The sequence below is a fragment of the Oratosquilla oratoria genome, chromosome 8 (genome assembly GCF_046742065.1).
Source record: "Oratosquilla oratoria isolate Oo_2021 chromosome 8, ASM4674206v1, whole genome shotgun sequence".
Lineage (NCBI taxonomy): Eukaryota > Metazoa > Arthropoda > Malacostraca > Stomatopoda > Squillidae > Oratosquilla > Oratosquilla oratoria.
In genome coordinates this window covers 61,420,325-61,428,919 of record NC_134784.1, presented here as the reverse complement: position 1 = coordinate 61,428,919, position 8,595 = coordinate 61,420,325, and positions in this window count along the sequence as shown.

Below are 8,595 nucleotides of genomic sequence, written 5' to 3'. Positions count from 1 at the left end.
TACCAAGGCCGAGCTCCCGAGGCCGAGCTCCACAGGCCGAGCTCCCGAGGCCGAGCTCCACAGGCCGAGCTCCAGAGGCCGAGCTCCACAGGCCGAGCTCCCGAGGATGAGATCCAGAGGCCGAGCTCCCTAGGCCGAGCTCCACAGGCCGAGCTCCACAGGCCGAGCTCCCGATGACGAGCTACAGAGGCCGAGCTCGACAGGCCGAGCTCCAGAGGCCGAGCTACAGAGGCCGAGCTCCACAGGCCGAGCTCCCGAGTCCGGGCTTCAAAGGCCGACCTCCAGAGGCAGAGCTCCACAGGCCGAGCTCCCGAGGACAAGCTACAGAGGCCGAGCTCAACAGGCCGAGCTCCACAGGCCGAGCTCCCGAGGCCGAGCTCACGAGGCCGAGCTCCACAGACCGAGATCCCGAGGCCGAGCTACAAAGGCCGCGATCCACAACCCGAGCTTTACAGGCCGAACACCATAGGCCGAGCTCCCGAGGCCGAGCTTCAAAGGCTGAGCTCCACAGGCCAAGCTCCACAGACCGACCTCCATAGGCCGAGCTCCACAGGCCGATCTCCACAGGCCGAACTCCTGACTCCAGGCTTCAAAGGCCGACCTCCAGAGGCAGAGCTCCACAGGCCGAGCTCCCGAGGACAAGCCACAGAGGCCGAGCTCAACAGGCCGAGCTCCACAGGCCGAGCTCCTGAGGCCGAGCTCACGAGGCCGAGCTCCACAGACCGAGATCCCGAGGCCGAGCTACAAAGGCCGCGATCCACAACCCGAGCTTTACAGGCCGAACACCATAGGCCGAGCTCCCGAGGCCGAGCTTCAAAGGCTGAGCTCCACAGGCCAAGCTCCACAGACCGACCTCCATAGGCCGAGCTCCACAGGCCGATCTCCACAGGACGAACTCCAAAGGCCTAGCTCCACAGGCCGAGTTCCCGAGGCGGAGTTCCCCAGGACGAATTCCAGAGGCCGAGCTCCTGAGGCCAAGCTCACGAGGTCGAGCTCCCGAGGCCGAGCTCCCGAGGCCGAGCTTTCGAGGCCGAGCTCCTGAGGACGAGCTACCAAGGCCGAGCTCCCGAGACCGAGCTCCCGAGGCCGAGCTGCAGAGGCCGAGCTCCAGAGGCCGAGCTCCCGAGGATGAGCTCCAGAGGCCGAGCTCCCTAGGCCGGGCTCCAAAGGCCGAGCTCCACAGGCCGAGCTCCCGAGGACGAGCTAGAGAGGCCGAGCTCCAGAGGCCGACCTACAGAGGCCGAGCTCCACAGGCCGATCTCCAGAGGCCGAGCTTTAAAGGCCGAGCTCCCGAGGCCGACCTTCAAAGGCCGAGCTCCACAGGTCGAGTTTCCGAGGACGAGCTACAGAGGCCGAGCTCCACAGGCCGAGCTCTACAGGCCGAGCTACAGAGGCCGAGCTCCACAGGCCGAGCTCCCGAGGCCGAGCTCCCGAGGCCGAGCTCCCGAGGCCGAGCTCCCGAGGCCGAGCTCCACAGGCCGAGATCCCGAGGCCGAGCTACAAAGGCCGAGCTCCACAAGCCGAGCTCCACAGGCCGAACACCATAGGTCGGGCTCCCGAGGCCGAGCTTCAAATGCTGAGCTCCACAGGCCAAGCTCCATGGGGCGACCTACAGAGGCCAACTCCACAGGCCGAGATCCACAGGCCGAAGTCCACAGGCCTAGCAGGCCGAGTTCCCGAGGCCGAAGTCCAGAGGCCGAGCTCCCGCGGCCAAGCCCCCGAGGCCGAGCCTCAAAGGCCCAACTCCACAGACCGAGCTCCAAAGGCTGAGCTCCACAGCCCGAGCTTCACAGGCCGAGCTCCCGAGGCCGAGCTCCACAGGCCGAGCTCAAAAGGGAGAGCTCCCAAGGCCGAGCTCGACTTCGAGAGCTCGGCCTCAACAGCTCGGGCTCGGGAGATTGGCCTCGGGAGATCGGACTCTGGAGTTCGGCCTTTGGAGCTCGGCCTTAGGAGCTTGGCCTATGGAGCTCAGCCTGTGGAGCTCGAACCGTGGAGCTCGGCCTGTGGAACGAGGGCTGTGGAGGTGGGCCTGTGGAATGAGGCCTGTGGAGGTGGGTCTGTGGAGCTCGGCCTCGGGAGCTCGGCCTCTGCAGTTTGGCCTCTGTAGCTCGTCCTCGGGAGCTCGGCCTCTGAAGCTCGGCCTCGGGAGCTCGGCCTCGGGAGTTTGGCCTCGGGAGCTCGGCTAGTAGAGCTCGGCCTGTGGAACTCGGCCTCTGGAGCTCGGCTTTGGGAGCTCGGCCTCTCGATCTCGGGATCTGGAGCTCGGCCTCTGGAGCTCAGCCTGTGGAGCTGGGCCTGTGGAGCTCGGCCTGTGGAGCTCGGACTATGGCCATCGGCCTATGGAGCTCCGCCTGTGGAACTCGGCCTCGGGAGGTCGGCCTCGAGAGCTCGGCCTCGGGAGCTCGGCTTCGGGAGTTAGTCCTCTTGAGCTTGGCCTCTGGAACTCGGCCTCTGGAGCTCGTCCTCGGGAACTCGGCCTTTGGAGACCGGCCTCTGGAGCTCGGCTTTTGGAGCTCGGCCTATGGAGCTCAGCCTTTCGAGCTCGGCTTCGAGAACTCGGCCTCAAGAGCTCGGTCTCGTGAGCTTGGCCTTGGGAGCTCGGACTCTGGAGTTCGGCCTTTGGAGTTCGGCCTTTGGAGCTTGGCCTTTGGAGCTCAGCCTGTGGAGCTCAAACCGTGGAGCTCGGCCTGTGGAACGAGGGGTGTGGAGGTGGGCCTGTGGAATGAGGCCTGTGGAGGTGGGCTTGTAGAGCTCGGCCTCGGGAGTTCGGCCTCTGTAGCTCGGCCCCTGTAGCTCGTCCTCGGGAGCTCGGCCTCTGAAGCTCGGCCTTGGGAGCTCGGCCTTCGGAGCTTGGCCTCGGGAGCTCGGCTAGTAGAGCTCGGCCTGTGGAACTCGGCCTCTGGAGCCTGGCCTCTGGAGCTCGGCATCTGGATCTCGGGATCTGGAGCTCGGCCTCTGGAGCTCGTCCTGTGGAGCTCGGCCTGCAGAGCTCGGCCTGTAGAGCTCGGCCTGTAGAGCTCGGCCTGTAGCTCGGCCTTTGGAGCTCGGACTGTTAAGCTCGGTCTCGGGAGCTCGGCCTCTGGAGCTCGGCCTCAGGAGCTCGGCCTGTAGAGCTCGGCCTCGGGAACTCTGACTCGGGAGCTCGAACTCTGGAGCTCGGCCTCTGGAGCTCTGCCTCTGTAGCTCGGCCTGTGGAGCTCGGCCTCCGTATCTCGGCCTCGGGAGCTCGGCCTCGGGAGCCGGGCCTGTGGGGCTTGGCTGCGGGAGCTCGGCCTGTGGAGCTTGGCCTCTGGAGCTCGGCTTTGGGAGCTCGGACTCTGGAGTTCGGCCTATGGAGCTCGGCCTTTGGCGCTCGGCCTATTGAGCTCAGCCTGTGGAGCTCGGCCTCGTGAGCTCATACACTGGAGCTCGGCCTGTGGAGCTCGGCCTCTGGAGCTCGGCCTCTGGAGCTCGGCCTCTGGAACTCGGCCTGTGGAGCTCGGCCTTTGGAGCTCGGCCTTTGGATCTCGGCCTTTGGAGCTCGTCTTGTGGAACTCGAACCGTGGAGCTCGGCCTTTGGAACTAGAACTGTGGAGGTGGGTCTGTAGAGTTCGGCCTGTGGAGCTCGGCCTGTGGAGCTCGGCCTCTGGAGCTCGGCCTGTGGAGCTTGGCTTGTGGAGCTCGCCCTTTGGAGCTCGGCCTGTGGAGCTCGGCCTGTGGAGCTCGGCCTGTGGAGCTCGGCCTGTGGAGTTCGGCCTGTGGAGCTCGGCCTCTGGAGCTTGGCCTGTTGAGCTCGGCCTGTGCAGCCCTGCCTCGGGAGCTCGGCCTCTTGAGCTCGGACTTGGGAGCTCGGCCTTTGGATCTCGGCCTCTGGAGCTCGGCCTCTGGAGCTCGGCCTGTAGAGCTCGGCCTGTAGAGCTTGGCCTTTGGAGCTCGGCCTCTGGAGCTCGGCCTGTGGAGCTTGGCCTGTGGAGCTCGGCCTGTGGAGCTCGGATTGAGGAGCTCGGCCTGTGGAGCTCGGACTGTGGAGCCCGGCCTCGGAAGCTCGGCCTGGTGAGTTCGACCTCGGGAGCTGGGTTTCGAGAGCTCGGCCTCAGGAGCTCTGCCTCGGGAGCTCTGCCTCCGGAGCTCTTCCTCTGGAGCTCGGCCTCTGTAGCTCGGCCTGTGGAGCTCGGCCTCTGTAGCTCGGCCTCGGAAGTCAGACTCGGGAGATCTCGTGAGCTTGGCCTCGTGAGCTTGGCCTCGTGATCCCGGCCTCATGAGATCGGCCCTTGGAGCTCGGCCTGTGGAGCTAGGCTTGTGGAGCTCGGCCTGTAGAGCTTGGCCTGTGGAGCTCGGCCTTTGGAGTTCGGCCTGTGGAGCTCGGCCTCTGGAGCTCGGCCTCTGGAGCTCGGCCTGTTGAGCTCTGCCTGTGTAGCCCTGCCTCAGGAGCTCGGCCACGTGAGCTCGGCCTTGGGAGCTCAGCCTATGGAGCTCGGCCTCTGGAGCTTGGCCTGTGGAGCTCGGCCTTTGGAGTTCGGCCTGTGGAGCTCGGCCTCTGGAGCTCGGCCTCTGGAGCTCGGCCTGTTGAGCTCTGCCTGTGTAGCCCTGCCTCAGGAGCTCGGCCACGTGAGCTCGGCCTTGGGAGCTCAGCCTATGGAGCTCGGCCTCTGGAGCTCGTCCTGTGGAGCTCGGCCTGTAGAGCTTGCCCTGTAGAGCTCGGCCTGTGTAGCTCGGCCTCTGGAGCTCGGCCTGTGGAGCTTGGCCTGTGGAGCTCGGCCTGTGGACCTTGGCCTGTGGAGCTCGGCCTGTGGAGCTCGGTCTCTCGAGCTTGGCCTCTAGAGCTCGGTCTCTGGAACTCGGCCTGTGGAGCTCGGCCTATTGAGCTCGGACTATGGAGCTCGGCCTCGGGAGCTCGGCCTGGTGAGTTCGACCTCAGGAGCTCGGCCTCGGCAGCTCTTCCTCGGGAGCTCGGCCTCGGGAGCTCGGCCTCTGTAGCTCGGCCTGTGGAGCTTGGCCTCTGTAGTTCGGCCTCGCGAGCTCGGCCTCGGGAGATCGGGCTCGGAAGCTCGGCCTGTGGAGCTTGGCCTCTTGAGCTCAGCCTGTGGAGCTTGGTCTCTTGAGCTCGGCCTGTGGAGCTTGGCCTCTTGAGCTCGGCTTTTGGAGCTCGGAATCTGGAGCTCGGCCTATGGATGTCGGCCTTTGGCGCTCGGCCTATGGAGCTCAGCCTGTGGAGCTCGGCCACGTGAGCTCATACTCTGGAGCTCGGCCTCGGGAGATCGGCCTCTGGAGCTCGGCATGTGGAGCTCGGACTGTGGAGTTCGGCCTCGCGAGCTCGGCCTAGTGAGTTCGACCTCGGGAACTCGGTTTCAGGAGCTCGGCCTCGGGAGCTCTGCCTCGGGAGCTCGGCCTCGGGAGCTCGGCTTCTGTAGCTCGGCCTGTGGAGCTCGGCCTCTGTAGCTCGGCCTCTGGAGCTCGGCCTGTGATGCTTGGCCACGGGAGCTCGGCTTTGGGAGCTCGGAATCTGGAGCTCGGCCTATGGAGCTCGGCCTTTGGCGCTCGGCCTATTGAGCTCAGCCTGTGGAGCTCGGCCTCGTGAGCTCATACTCTGGAGCTCGGCCTCGGGAGCTCGGGCTGTGGAGCTCGGCCTGTGGAGCTCGGCCTCTGGAACTCGATCTGTGGAGTTCGGACTTTGGAGCCCGGCCTGTGGAGCTCGGCCTTGGGAGCTCGGCCTATGGAGCTCTGCCTGTGGAGCTCGTCTTGTAGAGCTCGGCCTGTATATCTCGGCCTGTGGAACTCGGCCTGTGGAGCTCGGTTTCTCGAGCTTGGCCTGTGGAGCTCGGCCTGTGGAGCTTGGCATGTGGAGCTTGTACTGTGGAGCTTGGCCTCTGGAGCTCTGCCTCTGGAGGTCGGCCTCGGGACCTTTCCCTCTGTAGCTAGGCCTGTGGAGCTCGGCGTCTGTAGCTTGGCAACAGGAGCTCGGCCTCGGGAGATCGGGCTCGGGAGCTCGGCATGTGGAGCTTGGCCTCGGGAGCTCGGCCTCTGGAGTTCGGCCTCGGGAGCTCGGCCTGAAGAGCTCGGCCTATGGAGCTCAGCCTATGGAGCTCGGCCTATGGAGCTCGGCCATTGGAGCTCGGTTTCGGGAGCTCGGCTTCTGGAGCTCGTTCTCGGTAGCTCAGCCTCGGGAGCTCGGCCTTTGGAGCTCGGCCTCTGGAGCTCGGCCTCGGGGGCTCACCTTTTTGAGCTCGTCCTGTGGAGCTCAGCCTCGGGAGCTTGGCCTGTGGAGCTCGGCCTGTGGAGCTCAGCCTTTGGAGCTCGGCCTGTGGAGTTGGGCCTTTGAGGCTCGACCTCGGGAGTTTGGCCTCGGGAGCTCGGCCTCTGGACTTCGGCCTCGGGAACTCTGCCTCGGGAACTCTGCCTGTGTAGCTAGGCCTGTGGAGTTCGGCCCTTGGAGCTCGGCCTCGCGAGCTCGGCCTCTGGAGGTCGGCGTGTGGAGCTTGGCCTGTGGAGCTCAGCCTTTGAAGCTCGGCCTCGGGAGCTCGGCCTATGGTGTTCGGCCTGTGGAGCTCTGGCTATGGAGCTCGGCCTTTGTAGCTCGGCCTCGGGATCTCGGCCTCTGGAGATCAGCCTCGGGAGCTCGACCTGTGGAGCTCGACCTGTGGAGCTCGGCCTGTGGAGCTCGGCCTCTGTAGCTCGGCCTGTGGAGCTCGGCCTGTGGAGCTCGGCCTTTGAAGGTCGCCCTCGGGAGCTCGGCCTTGGGAGCTCGGCCTGTGGAGCTAGGCCTCTGTAGCTTGTCCTCGGTAGCTCGGCCTGTGGAGCTCGGCCTGTGGAGCTGGGCCTTTGAAGCTCAGCCTCGGGAGCTCGACCTCGGGAGCTCGGCCTCTGTAACTCGGCCTCTGTAGCTCTGCCTCTGGAGCTCTGCCTCTGGAGCTCGGCCTCTGTAGCTCGTCCTCGGGAGCTCGGCCTGTGGAGTTAGGCCTCGGGAGCACGGCCTTGGGAGCTCGGACTCTGGAGCTCATCCTCGGGAGCTTGGCCTCGGGAGATTGGCCTCTGGAGCTCTACCTGTGGAGCTCGGCCTGTAGAGCTCGGCCTGAGGAGCTCGGCTTGTGGAGCTTCGCCTCTGGAGCTCGGCCTCGGGAGCTCGGTCTGTGGAGCTCGGTCTCGGGAGGTCGGCCTCTTGACCTCGACCTGTGGAGCTCGGCCTGTGGAGCTCAGACTCTGTAGATCGGCCTATGGAGCTCGGGCTCGGGAGCTCGGCCTTGGTAGTTCGGTCTCAGGAGCTCGGCCTCGGGAGCTCGGCCTTGGGAGCTCGGCCTTTGGAGCTCGGCCTCAGGAGTCGGCCTGTGGAGCTCGGCCTCTGGAGCTCGGCCTCTGGAGCTCGGCCTCTGGAGCTCGGCCTCTGGAGCTCGGCCTTTGGAGCTCGGCCAGTGGAGCCCAACCTCTGGAGCTCGGCCAGTGGAGCCCAACCTCTGGAGCTTGGCAGTGGCTGAGCACTAGTAGTTGGTACTGAGTGTTAAGAGGTTAGATTTGTACTTTTTTTTTTTTTGTAATCTTACTCGGAATTCAAATTGATCACTTTACTTCAGGAAGGACATTTCTACGTTGAATAGAATCGTTTGATGGGAGCAGGAAAATAACAGAATGAAGATGTAATTGAAATACATTTAATTCTCTAAGGGAAAGTTTTCTTTTAAATAAAGTCTTTAGTTAAAAACAAAAATAATCGTAATTTGAAAATCGTCGAAGAACAGCTTAATCTCGTCTATATCACATTGTCAGATTGGAAGAAATACAACGGCGAGCCACAAAACTGATTCCAGATATGAAAAATAAATCATTCGAAAATAGATTAAAGCATATGAGTCGGTTTTCCCTAAAAGAGCGTAGACTCAGAGGTGACTTGATAAAGGTCTTTAAGATTCTGAAAGGAATTGAAAACATCAAAAGTGAAAAAAAATTCACACTGAATGAGAATCCGATAAAAAGAATAAGGGTCTCAAACTGTCAGGAAATAGATTTAATTTGGAAGTAGGTAGAAACAACTTCGCCAACCGTGTGGTTAATGAATGGAATAAACTTCCTGCAGAGGCAGTTCGAAGCTTTAAGAATCGTTTAGATAAACACCTAAACAAGATGCTGTAATGACTGACATCTATATTATATTATTTGTTTATTTGTTTGTTATTATTTGTTTGTTTATTATTATTTGCTTGATTTTCATTTATCAGTTATCTGTTAAATTATTATTATTTACTATTTACCTGTTTGTTTACTATTTAACTACACCTGTGTATTTATTTACTTTATTAATTATTTTTTATATCATCACAATTTTTATTTATTTTTCTTTTATTTATTCATTATAATAACTTTTTCCGCACCCGACCTACTTATGGACCAAAAGGTTTCCTGTTGGCATAGTCCCCCTTTGTAATCTCATGTCTTTAGGAACACCATTCATTTAAGCTTCCAAACTCTTACTTTGGTCTTCCTCCTTCTACCCTCGCCTCTTCTTCCTCCTCTTCTCCTCTCTTCCTCGTTCTCCTCTCTTCTCTCTATTCCCATGTATCTTCTCCAACCCCATCTTTTGTAGTTTTGCCTCCATCATTATCTATTTCTATTTTGTAATATATATAT